Genomic DNA, 20,000 nt, shown 5'->3' with positions numbered 1-20,000 from the left:
ATTCCACCTCTGCATTTATATGCACCATACCCTGGAATTTACCTACTGTGGATCTTATACATGGGTAGAAAAATCTCTCGTCATGAAGTTAAAATTCTTTTTTATTATTCCCAATACCCAGTTTGCTTTGGCTGTTGGACCACGTGTGAGCTTGGTTTAAGATATTTTCATATTGTTATGCCCAAGATCTTTTTGGCTACAGACTCTTCCAGTACCACCCCATTTATCATGTACCTTGCTTGGGTGTTCTGGTATTCAAAGTGTACTGTCTTGCATTTCTCTGCATTAAAACTCAGTTTCCATTTCTTACTCCACACAGTCTATCCATGTCTATTTGTATGAACTTCTTGTCTTCCTCTGTCTTGATTATACGGTATGTTTTAGTATCATCAGTAAATAGGCTGGCTACTGACTCTAGGTTCTTTGTTATGTCGTTTATATATATCATAAAGAGGACTGGACCCAACACCGATAGCCAGTCCGAGGAACTGCCTCTGATCTTCGCTCTGTACTTTGTTTTGGACATCATTTGTCACCATACACCTGGTAGGGCCAATGCCCTGTCAGTTGTAGTGCCTCACGAAACTTCATCAGATACGGTCTTCGTGAAGTTACTCTTCTTCCACATCTCTTTCAGGGTCTGCCCACCGGCCTCCCTCTCGGCTTCCATCGAAAATATTTAGCAGGATACCCTTCTTGATTCATCCTCATGATGTGTCCATACCATCTCAGTTTACCTCTACAATTTCTAATACTGATTCGATGTCATGTTCATCCTGATATCAACATTTCTTAAGCGATCTTCTTGTTATTCCCTTTATCAAATGCAACACTCTCATTTCTGCTAATTGTATCTTACTCTTTAATGTCGTTGTTAGTGTCCAGGCCTCTGAGCCATTGGTCTTAGTATCGTTTTATATGTGATGACTTTTACTCTTGATGGTTTGAATGAACATGAATATATTTCCTCATTCGAGGCCAAAAGTATTGGAGTCGTTCTTGAGCAGGGCACTTGTCCTTATTATTAAACTCTATCTAGCGATAGTTAGATCCATCCTTGACTATGCGGTACAGTTTTGGTCTCCGTCCTACAGAATGGACATAAATTCACTAGAATCAGTACAGAGAAGAATGACCAAAATGATACATGGACTCGGAAATTTTCCTTACGAAGAGAGGCTTAGGCACCTAAACTTACACTCTCTGGAAAGACGCAGAGTGCGGAGTGATCTAATAGAAGTGATCAAGTGGATCAAAGGCTATAACAAGGATGATGCAAACAAGGCAGGGAAAAATACTTTTTTTTTTCCAGAGCCATTTTTCATTTTTTTTTTCTAAATTTCACCAGTCATTTTTTTAATTACCAGAGCCATTTTTGATACTTCCAGAGTCATATTTTTGCAGGTTCGATTTCCTTCAAACTATTGGAAGACTAACTCATTATGCATGTGCATTTTTTTTTTTTTTTTTTTTTTTAACAAATCAGCCTTTAATTTTGGGGGGAGGGGGATGGGTGAAACTGATCGGCAGACACAGCGCCTCTGTTTCCACTGGCAGTGGTTGGGGGTGGAAATGCACGACAAGCCTTGCAATACACCGTTAGAGTACCATCACTGCACCGATCCACTTCAAGCCAATCTAAGTTCCACGAGAGTATAGTAGATTCATGCTTTACTGGTTTTCGTTTTCCTTGGCCCTTGCCCCTAGATTTTGAATTAGGCTTTGGTGGTCCGGAAGTGGTTCCTGCCGTCAAAACACTCTCCCTCGAATCTGAAAAGACTGAATCTGAGGGCAAACCATCTTCACTCATCTTTACTCGCTTCACTAGAAATCGCTCCATAATGTACGATCATCGACATTTTGGCATGGACGTGACGTACAAACGTAGACCTAGCTACCGTAAACCTAAGCTAGCTAACGAATCACTTTTTATTTTTGTATTTTTTATTCTCCCTCCAAAGATCCATATTTATGAACTAAATATATCATTATCAAATGTTCACATTTATACTTAAATTTATTTACTTTCAATTACTAACCAAACATTTGGCTCTATTTTGTTTTCTCATAAATACGCGAACGAGGTTATAAATGGGATTTCCCAGTTTCTCTCCTAGGCCTCGAGCGAGTTTGCATATGTACAGTGTACGTATGCATGCGGTGATGTGGTATTGGGTATGGTGCATTGTACATGTAGTCAGCGCGTTGATTGGGCAGCTAGCTGCATGCAACCAATGAGCTTCCCTGCATACAGGTACCATGCAATTCGCAACTAGCGACATTATGTAGCACGATAGTCGTGTAGAGTCTAGTCAACATGTACTATAGTATACGCGCGCATGCAGCTGATACGAAGATAGGCTAGGTACGCCATTGAACTCTAGCAGCTATACCGCGTAAACGTACGTACGTACATCAACAAATTAAAGTTGATTGGTGCGTTGCGTTTATGATATCGATTGATAATGCAATGATTGATCACGGTTAGGTTGTGTTTGCTCTGATCCTTTCATCACTGGTGATGGGATTCAGGGGTTGCCAAATGATTGATAATGCATAAAAAACGTTGAATCTTACCGCGGGAGCGATTTTTTTTTTTTTTTTTTTTTGGGGGGGGGGGATCGCTCCCGCTATTGGATTTGCGAGAGCGACATTGGAACTTTCCCGAGCGAAATCGCTCGTCTCTCGTCTCTCCCGTGTATTTTTTTTTCGCTGAAACAAGGTCATCATAATAAAACAACAGGGCAGGACTCGCAGTAATAGGTATAAACTGGACAAATTTAGATTTAAGAAGGAAATAAGCAAGAATTGGTTTACTAATAGGGTGGTCGATGAATGGAATAAACTTAGTAACCATGTAGTAATCGCTGAAACTATCAGTTGTTTTAAAAAACAATTAGACAACTTTATGGATGGGGATGACAGGTGGTGATGGTTACGGAGCTCCCTAGTGTAGGCCTTATGGTATCTTGCAGTCTCATTTATTCTTATGTTCTTATGTGTGCTATTGTGGCTGACTCGTGAATTAGAAATTAAACTTCAGGAATGAGTTCATCTGGTATTACAATTTGATTTACCGATCTCTTTGGTGTTTGTTTGTTCTGATGACATAAGATGTCATCTAGAAGAGTAATTCTCCAAATGTGGTGGTAAGGTGTCACTGTGATGTCTCCTGATTCGAGGAAATATATTACACGTTTTCATAGAGGAGCGTCGTATAAAAGTACTCGCTAGTGAGATTAAGTGACTGGGGAATGTTATGGATAGCAGCCACATTTCGACTCTAGGCATCAGCAACAACGTTCGCTTTGCCCGGAACATAAGCGAAACTGGGTCCGCACTTTTGAATAGCGAGAAACTAACGAGCAAATGTTTGATGGTTTGTGTGGATCGTAATCTCGTATCCTAGAATTTCTTTGAGATGTTTAAGTGCCTTCGGGGTAGCAGTGGTAATAGGGGCAACAGCAATGGGAGATGGGAACATTTTGTCAATCCGTGAAGCGTATGTAGGGTACAGAAAATGTGAGGTTGGTGAGTTATTTATTAAGCAAATCAGAACTCTCTTACATGTTTTTTCCCAGTTGAGTCCCAGCGGCTCTAGCCGATTTAGGGACTGTCTTATAATTTTCCTGTATAGAAGGAGTGTTCATTGTATAGGAGGGGAGGTACTCATATGATGTGGGGAATTGGATAGGTGGGAAGTGATTACTGAGGTTGAGTGTGAGGAAGTGCGTGTGTGTGTGTGTGCGGGGGGGGTCAGGTTAGAGCTGCTTTACAGTAGGGGTCCTACAGGGAAGGAGCAGATGAGGTGGGCTGCAAGGACTAAGTGTCTTCGTCCGATGTCTGTGGTGGAGCTTGCTCTGAGACGATCTAATGTTGTGTCAGGGTTACTAGGGAGGTTTCTGAGGTCGTTGAAGTGATGTTCCAGGTCTGGACGGAGGAAAACTCAGTGGCTGAAGGGCACCGGCTCCATGCCACAGGAACAGATGGCCTGTGTGAAACGGGTCCGCCAGTGGTTCACTCTCAGCCGAGATACGACGACCGAGATGTGAGGGGGAAGTGAAGGGAGGCTGGAGTCACTGGCCTTGAGGCAGGACTTGATGGGCCATCCCCGGGAGGTGGCAGTGGCGGTGTGTTCGGTGTCTGCAGAGAGCGAGAACCCAATACTTGTGAGTTGGGTCACGACCAGGTCGACCTGACACTGAAAGCGACGAAGCTACGCCCTGTGCTGAGTCGAATCCTTCTTGGGTCGTCGGTGTCTAGACTTCCTCCAGAGAGCTGTCATCGGCATATGCGGTGACGACCGTGTCCCCTCGCTCGCACACCATTCCCCACCTCTACGAAGAATAGCGTGACGAGGTGGGGGGGGGGGCACGACTGAACCTTGGGGGACCCCCATGTCAATGGGTGCTTTAGCACTAAGGGCACCGTCTCTTCTTACTGAGATGGAACGGCCAGAGAGCAAGGAGCGGACGAACTTGTACATTGCCGGGGAGACCCCGAGCTACTTCAATTTCCACAGGAGCTTGGCGTGCCAGACTGTGTCAACAAAGGCCTTGGCGATGTCGAGGAAGCATGTGTGGAGTACTTCTTTTTGTCTTTGGGTCCTGTGGATGTGCTCAGAGAGCCGGACGACGTGATCCGTGACATTCCTCCCTTTCTTGAATCCAGCCTGGTGTGTCGGCAGCGCCCCTCTGGATTCAGTGAAGTCTTTTAGGCGATTGAGTACCACTTTTTCTTACACCTTGCCAATGTGCGATGATAGGGCTGTCGGCCTGTGGTTCGGAATCTTGCTACTATGTGTCCCTGCCTTAGGAATGGGGACCACGACGGCGTGCTGCCATACCTCAGGGACGTATCCCTCCCTCCAGCTTTTATTGAAGAGAAAAAGGAGGGCTTCCTTAATGGAAGGGGGAAGATCCTGCAGCAGCGGGTAGGTTACCCTGTCTGCACCTGGAATCTTCTTGGTGGCCTTGGTTGTCCTGAGGGCCCAGTGCAGTTCTTGGGGGGTGAGGTCTGCGTCTGCCCCCGGTGGGGTGGAGAGGTCCATGCGGTCTTCTTCCTCCTGGCGAGCTCGACGTTGGGCTTGGGGGAGGTTTTCAGAGGAGCTTGCGCCGGCGAGGTGGCGAAGAAAGCCCTCTGCCTTTTCTTCCGGTGGGCGTAGTAATCCTCCTTCGGGGGCAGTGAGGTCTCTACTTCGTGGGTTGTAGCGCCGCTTGATTATCTTAAGTTTCTTCCAAGCCACAGTCAGGTCGAGATTGTCCTCCCCACTATTTTTTCAGAACTCCAGTTTGGCCTTGGCTATGATCCTCTTGGACTCCGCTTTGGTTGTCTTCATAGCGTTGAAATATTCCTCCGGCTCATCCTTTAGGTAGCGGTGGTAGGCCTTCCTCTTGTTGTGGACGGCGAGCTGGCACTCATCCGACCACCAGGGGTGGCCCCGCCTCCCAGTGCTGGTGTTTACTGGAGGGATGGTATGCCGTGCTGCTGCGAGCACGGTGGCAGTGAATCCTTTGTTGAAATCTTCTATCGTGGAGTCGGGGTCTTGACGGTAGTTTGATTTGACCAGGAAGGCTCGGAACTCATTCCAGTCAGCTTTGTTTAGGCTTAGTTTGTCCTGTACTAGGAAGTCTGGTGTGACTACCGTCATTGAGAAAGACTGTGTCGGTAGCGTCTATCTGGTAGGTAATGGTCGGGGAGGTATGGGCGTAGTTGCTGTCCCAAAGGGTGTCGTTGCGGTTGAAATCACCCACCACTACCCAGTTTTCGGGGAGATCCTCAAGCCAGGCGAAGTCTCGGGAGGTCTTGGGGATGTACACATTGAGGATGTGAATGGTTTGATCTCCTTCCACCGAGACGGAAGGGGCCGCCCCATACCTTTCCTCCAAGGAAGGCCCCGGCAGTTCCCCTGATTGGGCGGCCAGTCCCAGCGCAACATATGTGACCACCCGAGCCTCTCCTGCTTCGTCCGTCTTGTAGAAGTGAGGGTAGTGGTATCTGGGCAGTGTCGGGAGATGACAAGGTTTCTTTCGAAAGAGATTGGAGTGCAATGACCTCGTAGGAGTTCCCCGAGAGGTGCTGCACCAGGACATCCTAGGAGGCGGTGTTGATTGCCCGGCAGTTCCACTGCATGATTTTAAGCGCAGCCATAGATTGCGATAACAGCAGTGGTTTGAAGAATCATGAAGATCCAATCCAATTGGCGAGCCGTTTGAAGGTTTGATTTGGCCAGTTCCTGTTGAAATTCTTTTGCAGTTTCTTGGATATGGGTGATGAAATTTCTAAGGAGTGGCTACGCGGGGAGAAACGGCCTTGCTTTGGACAGTTAAGAATTACTTTCTTGCAAAATTGTAAGCAATATCAAGGAATTGTTTAGGGTGTTTTAATTTTAGCCCAATGTTAAAAACATTTCTGATTATTTTCTTCATCAATGAATTCAGAAATGTTTTTAACATTGGGTTAGAATTAAAATACCCTAAACAATTCCTTGATATTGCTTACGATTTTGCAAGGAAATCATTTTTAACTTCGCAACCAAAATCATCTTTCAGTTATCATAATGTTTTAATTTTGCCATTTCAAGAAAATTTATTAAGTGCCACATCATTATTAAAAAGATTTAACGTAAATGTATTTTTTAAGAATAATAGTACAGTAAAAGATATGCTCATCAACAATAGTATTGAAGTTAAAAAAGGCTTTTTCCCCCTTCCAGGGGAGGTAGCCAAAAAGGAAAGGCATAAAATCATTCCCACCCATTTCATCCCTGAATACACTCCACACCCCTCCACCCTCCCTCTTATCTTAGCACCTCTTGGATGACGGGTCATCTCTGCACCTTGTCCACTGCCCTGGGTCAGAAGCAGTGTCACAAGACATAGCGCATCCACAGCAAGGCCGCTTCATTAAATCGCCGACCCCCCCCCCCATGCATAAAAGGAGAAGACGGGGCTGCGTCAAATTTTGCTAACACATACTACCTCACCCCGCATCCCCCCGCCCATTCCGCATTTATAAAATTCCTTGCAAAACGTGTAATAAATTTTACATAGGTCAAACTGACATCAGAATTGAAGAACATAAGAAAAATGTTAGGTGATGGCAATAACTAGTGGAATCTTCAAATATGTTGAATTGAATAATCATCTTTTTATTACAAAGCCCTCTGTGAGGGGCACCGTCCTAGCCAATAACATTATAGTAAGAAACTAGAGTGCAGTTTGATCCATACCACCAGTGATCAAAATACAAACTTACACAAAGGGTTATACAAATTTGACAGTTTTATCTGCCAAGAAATAAGCAAAAGAGTGATGAGGTAAAATGTAACCCTGCGACTGTGACCTGATGTCGCCCCTCCCTCATTAGTGGGACGCATTGACCCTTGTGTCCTGACCTACCGTTTTCCAGGGGGTAAATATCCTCTCCTCCTATGTAAACTGTCCTTGTTCCATCTTCGTGTATATATAAACTATGAATTTCTGTTTAATTGGCCATCCTTACCTGGGATCCCTGAGGGCATGGACTGAGGCAAGACACACATCAAACCAGGAGGCAGAAGAACACCGGAGAGATGGCTGACAGCATACACTCTTAGTACTGTAATTTATTGTTAAAATCCTTTCCTTCAGACTTCCTAAGAGGTAGCAGGTTGTGACCCGCGCAAATTTTCTTTTGTATATACTTGCAATAGAAAAATTAACCATGCACTTTTTGCAATTGATGTAATATACGAAAGCGCTCTGCTTCGTTAGTTTCTTTTTTCTAAGTGGTCAACTTTACATAAGTGAACACGTACCCGTGTTCTTATTAGCATGTATGTATGTACGTATATATGCATGTATGTATGTATGTATGTATGTATGCACGTATGTATGTATGTTCATATTTGTATATACTTGCAATAAAAAAGTTTAACTATGTACTTATTGCACTTAGATGTAATATACGAAAGCGTTCTTTTTCGTTAGTTTCTTTTTTTTCCAAGTGGTCTACTTTGGATAAGTGAACACGAACCCGTGTTCTTATTAGCATGTATGTATGTATGTATATGCGCGTATGTATGTATGTATGTATGTGTTCATATATTGACTGGTTGCCGTGGGTGAATGATGCATGCTACTCAGTACATCCCTGGCATTTGTGTCTTTATGCAGGTGATGTTTCACTTGCCATAGGTGCACGTTATCCTTGCACAGATCCATCAGTTGAATAACGTCCTCACAAAGCCAGTAGAGCTGCAATTTCTGTGGCATGATGAGTGAGGTGGTTTGGTGGGTCTTCTGGTGCGTGAGCAGACGGGTGTAGGACAGTTGCTCACTGGATAGTTGCTCACCGGATAGTTGCTCACCGGATAATTGCTCACCGGAGAAGTGACAAATAGGACACTTGCTCACCAAAGATTTTTTTTTACTTTTCTTGAACTTGATAACAAACAATATACAGTATTTTTTAGTTATATTTAGGTTTATTACAGCAATAATACACAAACAATATCCATAGACAGACTGATGCTTAGCCGAAAGAAGAGCATACACGCATGAAACAGCACTGGATCCCAGTGGTGCACGGATAACATACACCTGGCGGTAAATATATATTGATGGGAGAAATTTGTATGGAATTTTATAATTATTAAAAATTAAAATATGAAAGTTTGGATATTGTTTGTGTATTATTGCTGTAATAAACCTAAATATAACTAAAAAATCCTGTATATTGTTTGTTATCAAGTTCAAGAAAAGTAAAAAAAAATCTTTGGTGAGCAAGTGTCCTATTTGTCACTTCTCCGGTGAGCAATTATCCGGTGAGCAATTATCCAGTGAGCAACTGTCCGTACCCGGTGAGCAGACATATCGGCCTCATGAAATTGTCGACTCGGACGTTTCGGGCATATAGGAATGCGGCCTACGTCCAGTGTCGACATATTTCATGAGGCCGAAATATATGGGACTGAAACGTCCAACATTCCCTGGACTCACAAGACGAATGATAATTAGTAATAATAATAATAATAATAATAATAATAATAATAGTAATAATAATAGTAATGATAATGATAATAATAATAATAATAATAATGATAATAATAATAATAATAATAATAATAATAATAATAAATAAATATCAACAATTCTACAGGACCAGAGCTCCAGATGCTGTTGGTTCACTATCATCTCACTCCACCTGCATGCAACAAGGACGTGTACATTTTTCCGCATTGGATTTTTGTCATACACCTCGACGACCTCGTTATGTTCTGCTGAAGAGGAACACAGGCTGTGGTCGGAACGGGTGTAGGACAGTTGCTCACTGGATAGTTGCTCACCGGACAATCGCTCACCGGAGAAGTGACAAATAGGACACTTGCTCACCAAAGATTTTTTTTTTTACTTTTCTTGAACTTGATAACAAACAATATACAGTATTTTTTAGTTATATTTAGGTTTATTACAGCAATAATACACAAACTGATGCTTAGCCGAAAGAAGAGCATACACGCATGAAAAAGCACTGGATCCCAGTGGTGCACGGATAACATACACCTGGCGGTAAATGTATATTGATGGGAGAAATTTGTATGGAATTTTATAATTATTAAAAATTGAAATATGAAAGTTTGGATATTGTTTGTGTATTATTGCTGTGATAAACCTAAATATAACTAAAAAAAATCCTGTATATTGTTTGTTATCAAGTTCAAGAAAAGTAAAAAAAAATCTTTGGTGAGCAAGTGTCCTATTTGTCACTTCTCCGGTGAGCGATTGTCCGGTGAGCAATTATCCGGTGAGCAATTATCCAGTGAGCAACTGTCCGTACCCGGGTCGGAACGAACATGACATACATTCTTCTTCTTTTCTCTGATTGTGGATTTCTAGTTTAATCTTGGGCATAACACTCCACTCTTATCTACCCATCATTGATTTGATCTTTCTAACGGTATTTTTCCTTCTCGTATTTTCTTTTTGGCTACCTCCCGTGTAGGGGGAAAAAGCCTTTGGTATATGTACGTATGTATGTATTTTCGTTCTCTATTTTGGCAACATTACCCGCCAATCTCTGACAGATCTGAAAGAAACAATATGTCTATAGCCAGCATAAAGTGAAAATTACCACATCCATTATTTAGAGTGAAAGTTTGTGCTTAGTTGTATGTCTGTTGTCACCTTGCCTCTGTCAAGGGACGCGCTACAAAGCAGCAACCACGTAGTATTCATTTATCTATCATTATCTTGTTGTGTTTGTTATAATTCACATGCTTACCAGTCTTACATTACAAGGCTCACAATACCTTGTGTGTAAATAAGTGGTGCTGTACAACAGACATATTAGCTAAAAATAAAATTAAAGTAAAGTTTTGGTGATATCTGGCAGTGTTGTAGCCCACTCGTGTTACTATACAGTTCCTTACGGTCGCGCGTGAGGTAAGCAGTAGAAGGCCAGGAGCAGAAAGGTGAGTGTAGTGCACTGAACAGGGGCAGGAGAAAGCAGGTATCTTGAATGTAGACTGAAAAGTGAATTAATATCAACGTGCTTTCCGCATATGGCAAAAATGAAGTAGTATAGCGTTACCTCCAATGCAGTTTATTCTGAAAGGAGAAGTAAAGAACAACGAATTTTTAAAGTTTGTATTCTTTTAACGTCGTTGCTTGAGCATATATATATATATATATATTCTGTTGAAAACGACAGCAAATTCATTAGATATTAATTTCTTTCTTAAGCTTTCGGAAAGTAGATTTCTGGGGAAATGAGAGGGGAAGAAGCAAATTTCCAATTGACATTGGTAACTTATATTAACACAGAAGTCTATGTTATATACAAAATAAATGAAAATAAACAAAACACAGTATAATAAACCCAAGACGTTTCGCAGATCGTTCTGCATCTTCAGTTGGAATGAAGGGAAGTGTGACCAAGACGAGTATAAATATGTATAAAGGAAAAAACTTGGAGAGGTCACTTTATGACTCTCCTCTGTTTAGCTGGCGCTATTTGGTTTGTTCCTAAGCCTAGCCGATCGCCTAGGCTTAGGAACAAACCAAATAGCGCCAGCTAAACAGAGGAGAGTCATTAAGTGACCTCTCCAAGTATTTTCCTTTATACATATTTATACTCGTCTTGGTCACACTTCCCTTCATTCCAACTGAAGATGCAGAACGATCTGCGAAACGTCTTGGGTTTATTATACTGTGTTTTGTTTATTTTCATTTATTTTGTATATAACATAGACTTCTGTGTTAATATAAGTTACCAATGTCAATTGGAAATTTGCTTCTTCCCCTCTCATTTCCCCAGAAATCTACTTTCCGAAAGCTAGAAAGCTTAAGAAAGAAATTAATATCTAATGAATTTGCTGTCGTTTTCAACAGAATATGCTTAAAAGAGAATCTCCTGCCACGCTTCACGAACATATATATACATATATAATATACATACACTGTGACATCGTTATAGATTAACGTGTCATTTATGGTTGGAGACTAAAATAATATGATAATAATAATAATGATAGTAATAATAATAATTATTATCATATTAGTAATAATTTCTGTCCCTGCGTACTGTGTTACCCTGCAAATGATCCTTTACCGCATGTGCAATATTATATCTAAGGGTAGACAAGATGTGGTGATGCTATTCCTGCGATGATATTAGTACCACGACAGTGTGCTCTCATACTCAAACAAGCAAAGTAATACTTCATTCCAATGAGAAATTACACTCGATTTCTGCCGTGTATCAGCGACTCGCAAATTCCTCATTGCCTTCAGAAAAGATTAAATTTCTTTTCTCCACATTGTTCATAAGATAGGAAATTTTGGTTTCGATCATTAGAAAGAGCAGTCATTCTACAACTATAAAAAAAATTAGATTCGATAGGGTAAGAAACTAAGTAATTATGTGGAGTTAAATTCAAAGAGAAGAAGACGCAGTCATGGGCGTTGCGATAAGTAAAGCGATAATATCGCTTTAACCGAAAATTTATCGCTTTCAAATTTCCCGCGATAAATCCAGCGACAAAGTAGAAGACGAAAAACCGTTACGGCGAACAGTAGTCGGAATCCATCATTTTGTGAGCAAAAATAGATATCCATATTTATTCACTCTGTATCATACACTAACACCCAAATAGTACATTTATCTATATCATGAAACATAGCGTATAACCTACTTCTTCCCCATATTTTGAGAAAATGGCATTTAAACAACTAAAAATTGTGTCTTGCTGTAACACAGATGACAAATCCCCGCTCACCTCTGTTTTCTTTACTTGTCAACAGTGTAAACAGTGTAATGACTTTTTTCATGTAATAATAATAATAATGATAATGAATATGATTGAAGGTATTATTTACAATTTCTTTATCATACATTTTATCCTTTAAAATCATAATAAACAGTAACTATAACATCATTAGCTCATAAAAAAAAATATTAGTGTAGCAATGACAGCTATTGTAGTGAAAAGTGGTGTGTTAAACTCCATAGGTTTTTGCTCAACGTTTTAGCGATTCTGACTACTGTGCGGCGGGAGATTACAGGCTCATTGTTACGCGGAAAACAGATATGGTGTTTTAAGTGTAAAAAAAGAGGTTTTTAAATGCATAAGTAGCAAAAATAGAGTATTTTTGGATTTACCGCAGGATTTATCGCTTATCGCTTTAAGGTATCTTGGAAATTTATCGCTTTATCATTATAGGACGATTTATCGCTTTATCATTATCGCTCTACCGCAAAATTTATCGCTGCCCACCACTGGAAAAGAGATTATCTGTTTATACACATCTATACCTATAATCGATGTTTACAAAAATTATGATGACAAGTGAAGAATAAAACATGTATTCACCTAGATAAACAACTGAACACGATGGTGCTTTCAGATTTCACATAGAAAGCCATAAAAATTATAATTAGGTCAACTGAGAAGGTTTTGGGTTTCATTACTTTTTGTTATTTCATGTATGAAAATATAACATAGAAGAAGTTAGAACACTAAAATGCACGTTTCTAGCATCTTATAATTTTTATTTTATCCAAACAACAAAATCTTAAAAGTGCCTGATAGCAGACGAACTTTTCATTGTCGTAGTTACATTTTCCACCGCTAGGGTAACTGATGACGTCGGTACTGTCATTTTCGGGCATGACCACAAACACTTATGGGGGTTTCACATCGAGTAAAGAAGATTGGTCAGATTTAGATGCCCTCTCGTGTTCCAATGGACTCAACTGATGAAGGTCTCGAGAGGATGAACACCCAGAACGAGCAGGAAATAAGGGCTGGTGAGTTCGTCGGAATGCATTACTGCATGCACGCTTTACATACGTAAATGCACACCAACAATCACACACCAGACCAGACACATGATTTCGTTGGTTTGTCATCAGACGTGCGTATGAAGGTTTGAAGGCATGAAATGGTAGGCCTTATTCCCTGCTCGTTCTGGGCGTTCATCCTCTGAAGATTCCTCGCTCTCGACATGTTCTTCGTCAGTTGAGTCTTGTTTGGATATCCGGATTGAGAGCTCAGACCTCATGTATGTGTGATTCACCATGGTCTTGGATCACATGTTGGACTCGTGATCGACAGATGAGAGCTCAGAGCTCGTATATGACCTATCCTTACACACACACACACACACACACACACACACACACACACACACAACTCCCCGCCCACGAGAATTGGAGTAACGACTCGCACCGCAGCGATACTGAAATTATTTCAATCCTGTGTGTGTGTATGTGCATGTATATGTAACTTGTGGGTTCATATGGAGAACAAGAAATACAATTGGATGGAGACAAACTGTGTGTGTGTGTGTGTGTGTGTGTGTGTAAGTCATGTTTTCATTTGGAGAATAAGAAATACAATTGGATGAAGACAAACTGATACATTCCTATGTAAGAAATGAGCTTAATGGATTCTTTCAAAACAAAACATTCAAGAATTATCAAATACAGATGGAATCCACATGCTGATTATATGTATTAAATGTGTATGACAAATTACTGTTATCAGTTGAGATAACATACTTGACAGTTGAAAGAAATGCAGCAATAAGGGGTAGAAAATTAATATATATCGTAAACTAATTTCAAAGCTATCAAAAATAAATTTAGAGAAAAATAGCGATAAACTTAGTAGGAATATAAGACAAAGGAAAACGACATTGAAAGCGCATAAGGTCGGCTGAGGTGAAAAAGAAAACCAAATACAGTTTCACAGAAAATGGGTAAAGTGTGGCATTCAAGACAGGTAAGAAATCCGTGAAGACAGGAAATGAGCCAGAAAAAAAAAAAAAAAAAAAAAAAAAAAAAGTATATACGTTTGGGAGAATTGGAAAGCGAAGAGGCATGAATTTACATTCTCGCAAACTGTTTAGAAAAGTTTAGTGATGTACCGAAGCTTCGGTATCGGTATCGGTATCGGTAAATATCGGTTTATTTTCAAGCTATCGGTATCGGTATATATCGGTATCGGTAAAATAGAAGGTATCGGTATATCGGTATCGGTATTGAAAAATAAATACCGATACCGATACCGATACCTTGAGAGAAAAATTAAGTTAAATTACTTTCATTCATGAAACAAATAAATAAATAATTATATAAATATATAAAGTAAAGGGTGTCTTTCACGCCATGTGGTTGTGGAATCATTTGCGTCTTATGTAAGAAGAGAAGAGAGCTAGCTGATGGCTATTATCCTATTACCCTTTTCGATCTCATTCTTAATATTTATTTATTGTAATTATTTATTTATTTTTAATATTTGAACTTGCATTTTTCAGATAGTCAATATTGTGATAAATTTATTAAATTACAATTAGAATTGCCAGAATTAGCAATAATGCCTAAGTCAAAGCAAAGTGTTATATGGAATCTAGTGACAGTATGCAAAGATGATTCTTCAAAAGTATCCTGTAATTTCTGTAATACAATATTAAGCAGAGGAGGAATAAACAGGCAAACCCAAACAACAACAAATATTAGAAAGCATCTTCAACATAAACATCCTGATGAGTTTGGAAATGCCGAATTGGAGCAGAAAAAAGCAGCTGAATCAAACCCAACACTTGCCTCATTCTTAAATGTTCCACCTACCAAAAAGCTAAAAATTTCAACTTCAACTTCTAGTCAAAGTCAAACAGGCTGTTCAAGTGCAAAACAGGTATCTCAACAGCCAACTCTTGAAGCTACTCTCCAGTACAAAAAGATTTGGGACATCAACAGTGCTCCAGCAAAAGAGGTGCACAAATATATTGCTGAAATTATCACAATAGATTGTCAACCTATATCTATTGTAGAAGATCTGGGATTTGCTAGGCTCCTTAATCACTTAAAACCAAACTATAAGATCCCAAGCAGGAAATACATCTCTAACACAACTATCCCAGAGCTTTATGAAAAAGTGCACAATAAAGTACAAGGCATTGTGAGCAATGCGCAAAATATCGGTATCGGTATCGGTATCGGTAACCCATTAAATTCCTGTATCGGTATCGGTAAAATGCTAAAAAAAATATCGGTATCGGTATCGGTATCGGTAAAAATTTTGGTTCTGGCACATCACTAGAAAAGTTTCACAACAAAAAATATTGGGGGATGGGGTGGGACTGAGAATATCAGAAGTAAATAGAGCTCTGAATAATTTAGAAAAATATTGAGGCCCAGGAGAAAAAGTCGGACTTGAAGGGAACTTGAAAAAGGTAAAGAATCTCATCCAAAATTATGGTGAAATCGCTGAGAGAGGGAGAAACAAAAAGGAGTGGTTGGGATTCCAATAGCACATATAAAAGGAGGAAAATCCTTAAAGGAAACGGTTAGCAATATTCGATACCATTCAGCTTGGTTAATCATCTTGCACGTTGTCGATAACTTGAAGAGATGGAGTCATAAAAAAAAAAATATCGGTATCCTTTTTCTCTGTGATTTTTTCCCTTTTGCCTGTGGTGCTCAATTCTCGCTCCTGCGCTATGCAGCCGATTGTTATATACAGTATATAAGCCCAGACCCTACTCTACGTCCAAACGGTTGTAGTTTGCAAACTATTTGGTGTAAGAAAAGGCTAAAAATGTTCATGTATTATGTGTGGCCACATTGTGGAAATTCATTACTTTGAAATGTAAAGAGTAAAGGTTTATTTAGTTCTGACAAGAAACTAGTAAAATTCGAATAATAATATAACAATAAAAGTGATAACAATGGATAATAATAGTAACGATAATGATAAAGTAAAGGTAATAATTATATCTGTAATAGTAATTATATTAATAATAATAATAAGAAGAACAGCGACAATAATAATGATGATGACAATAGTAATAATAATGACTAATGATAATAGTAATAGTAGTACTAATAAAGACACAGGCTACATATCGTCTCATGGGCTAACCCAGCCTAAATTCGAGAGCACTCGACCTCGCGAACTTTGGATTCGCGAAATTCGAACTCACGAACATTTGGTCACGATGCACGGAGGACTGCAATACTGTAGTATATCATTATCCTCGAAGGACACAATGGTGTTGAATCGAAATTGACAGACCTTGAGTCCGCTTTTTTTGTGCTTAGTTACGAATGCAGCCATGCAATTCGCCTTCCAACTGATCATTTGTCCAAAGGCTCATCATGCGAACCCGCAGGCTCAGATCACTAAGGCAAAGACGGAGAACTCTGCTTTGTTCGCACTAGTGGATGGAACCGCATAGTCAAGGAAAAAATGCGCACTTGTATATGAACGCCTCCATTGACTCGCATTGTAATTGAACCGCGGCGGTTCAAACCGCTAGTATGAACAGGGACTTCGGCTTCAATGCTACCGTCACCAGAGCACCATCCCTGTGTGTGTGTGTATTTACCTAGTTGTATTTACCTAGTTGTATTTTACGGGAAGGGGAGCTATGCTCGTGATGTCCCGTCTTCATATCTCATTTTATCTAAACTATTTTTAAATTCATGTATTGTTTTTGCACACACCACTTTCTCATCTAACTTGTTCCAACTGTCTATTGCTCTGTGAGGAAAGCTGTTCTTTTTCAAATCTCTTCTATAGCTGTCTTTTTTTATTTTCTTTCCGTGTCCTCTTGTATTTCTGTCATCCCATTTTATCAGATTCTCTCTATCAGTAATTTCTATGCCTTTCATGATTCTGTAAATAGCTATCAAATCTCCTCTCTCTCTTCTTTGCTCTAGTGTCTGTAGTTTAAGTTTTTGTAGTCTCTCTTCATATGATAGTTTTGAGAGTGTTGGTGCTAATTTTGTAATTGCTCTTTGTATTCTTTCAAGTTTTTTTATACATTTTTTTGTACTTGGTGACCATATCGTTGCTGCATATTCCAATCTTGGTCTTATCAGGGTGATTAGGATTTTCCTCACCATTTCTTCATCCAGGTATGTAAATGCCACTTTGATTGTTCTTATTAAATTATAAGTTTCTCCAAAAATCTTATTTATATGTTTCTCAGGTGACATATTATTCATAACAATGACTCCCAGGTCCTTCTCATTTTCTACTCTTTTTATTCCTTCTTCTCCCAAATTATATGATCCTGTTATTCTGTTTTTGCTTTTTCCAAATTCCATTATACTACACTTTTTTGTATTGAACTCCATCTCCCACTTCCTACTCCATTCTTGTACTTTATTTAGATCTCTCTGTAGTGATTCACAATCTTCTTCAGTTTTCACTCTTTTCAGTAATTTTGCATCATCTGCAAAGAAGCTCATATAGCTTTCAATTCCTTCATCCATATCATTAATATATATAGCAAACATTATTGGGGTCAGAACTGTTCCCTGCGGGACACCGCTTATTACTTCATTCCATTTTGAGTGCTGATCTCTTATCACTACTCTCATTTTTCTTTCTTGCAAAAAGTCTTCCATCCAATTTAGCAATTTACCTTGTATTCCTCCTTCATATTCTAATTTCTTAAGCAACTTCTTATGTGGTACTTTGTCAAAAGCTTTTTTTAGGTCTAGAAATGCACAATCAGCCCATCCATCTCTTTCTTGTATTATATCTATTAGCCTTGAATAGAAACATATTAAATTGGTGACGCATGATCGTCCTTGTCTGAATCCAAATTGCCTTGGATTTAGTACGTGGTTTTTTTCCAAATATTTTACCCATCTACTCTTGATAATTCTTTCACATATTTTTGCTATTGTACTTGTTAGAGAGACTGGTCTATAGTTGGTAGGTTCTTCTTTATTTCCTCCTTTATATATAGGTACTATATTTGCTTTTTTCCAATCTTCTGGAACTTTTCCTTCTTTTAAGGAACTGCTTATTATGCTATGTATTTTGTCTGCCAGTTCATTCCTGCATTCTTTCAGAATCCAGTTTGCTATTTCATCTGGCCCATGCGATTTTCTGACATCAAAATTACCCAAGTGTGTCAATATTTCATTCTTTGTTACTTCTATTTCTTCCATAGGGGGGACTTTTTCCTTCCACTCAATCTCTTCAGGTTGTATATTTTCCCTTGTAAACACTGATTTAAAATGTTTGTTCATAATTTCTGCCATTTCCATTTCCTCAGTGTATTCAACTCCTCCTTGTCTTAATTTCTCCAAGTCTTGTTTGTTTTTCAGTTTATTGTTTACAAATCTGTAGAATAGTTTTGGTTGATCTTTACACTTTTCTATAACATCTTTTTCATATTTTCTTTTTTCCTCTCTGCACTTTTGTACATATTCATATCTATAACCAGTATATATTTTCCATTTTTCAGGTCTTCTGTCTTTTTTCCATCTGGTCCAGGCTTTGTCTCTTTTGTCTTTTAACTCCCTACAACTTTTGTTGTACCAGCATTTTACATATTCTTTTTCTTGTTTTTGTCTTGGGACATACTTTTCCACTCCTTTTTTGTAGATTTTTGTCAAAATATTCCATTTCTCTTCCACTGATGTTTCTTCTTTGTATATTTCTTCCCAGTTTTCTTGTTGGAAGAATTCTCTTATTTTATCAAAGTTTGTTTTTTCATACATCATTCTTCCTTTTCTATATTGTTCATTTCTTTTCATATATTTTTCTTCATTAAGTTCCAGTTCAATCAATATGTGGTCACTTTTACCTATTGGTGTTTTATATTCAATCTTGTCCACTATTCTAGGTTCAGATGTAATTATTAAGTCTAGCCTCGATGGTTCTTCTTCATTTCTATACCTAGTGTTCTCCTGTATCCATTGTGTCATTGAATGGTCAGTAATCATCTCAAGTAGAGCATTTCCCCATGAGTCATCACCACTCTTTACTGTCATTTCTTCCCAGCAGATTTCTTTGCAATTAAAGTCGCCCATCATAACTATTCTTCCTCCGTCTTCCATTATTTTAGTTAATGCTATCTTTGTGTCCTCTAACATACTTTTATGTTCACTCTCCTCCCATGAGGCTGTTTTCGGAGGCACATAATTGATCACAAATTTTCTGCTCTTCTTATCTCGGTCTTCCACTTCTATCATAATCATCTCTACTGTATTCTTTCCATATATGACACCTTTCACGTTTATATCCTTCTTAGTCAGGAACATAACTCCACCCCCTTGTTTTTTCTCTCTGTTTCTAATCCAATAATTGTATGTATCATGTCCTACACTGTTGGGTGGTAGTGGGCCTTTTAATTTTGTTTCTACAATTCCCATTATGTCCGGTTCTTTTTCTTTCAAATAATCATTCAGTTCATTCAATCCTGTTGTCAATCCATCTATATTTGTGTAAGACACTCTTAGTTTTCTGCCACTTCCATTGTGTTCTCTGTTTCCCTTATGTTTTTCTTTAGTATGTCGAACTGCTTTATTTTCATGTTCACTACTCTCCAATAGAATCTCTCTTTCTCTGACTCCGTTCTTTCCTCGTTTTTTGCCTTAGCTTCAATTCTTTTCTGCTTTTCTGCCTCTCTTTCCTCCTTATTCACTTCTCTTTTTATCCATACCTTTTTATATTGATCATTTGTTGCTAGTTTCCCTGTCTTGGATAGAAT

The 20,000-nt window shown here is 39.2% G+C and overlaps 1 protein-coding gene across 4 annotated transcripts in view; it reads left to right on the top strand.

Moving 5' to 3' along the window:
• The window catches only part of LOC143040281 (acyl-coenzyme A synthetase ACSM3, mitochondrial-like), a 64,028-nt gene that overhangs the window by 8,558 nt on the left and 35,470 nt on the right, over positions 1 to 20,000 (top strand). Inside the window, exon 1 of one of the 4 annotated variants that reach the window (XM_076211109.1) lies at positions 10,348 to 10,453. The exons of 2 other annotated variants lie outside the window; for them this stretch is intronic. The gene's annotated coding sequence lies outside the window, so the exon portion shown is untranslated. One more of the 4 variants, XM_076211111.1, reaches the window with a different exon arrangement.

This window comes from Oratosquilla oratoria, chromosome 28 (assembly GCF_046742065.1).
Source record: "Oratosquilla oratoria isolate Oo_2021 chromosome 28, ASM4674206v1, whole genome shotgun sequence".
Classification (NCBI taxonomy): domain Eukaryota; kingdom Metazoa; phylum Arthropoda; class Malacostraca; order Stomatopoda; family Squillidae; genus Oratosquilla; species Oratosquilla oratoria.
Note: the sequence above shows the minus strand (reverse complement) of the source record. Positions and strands in the feature narration are given on the sequence as shown.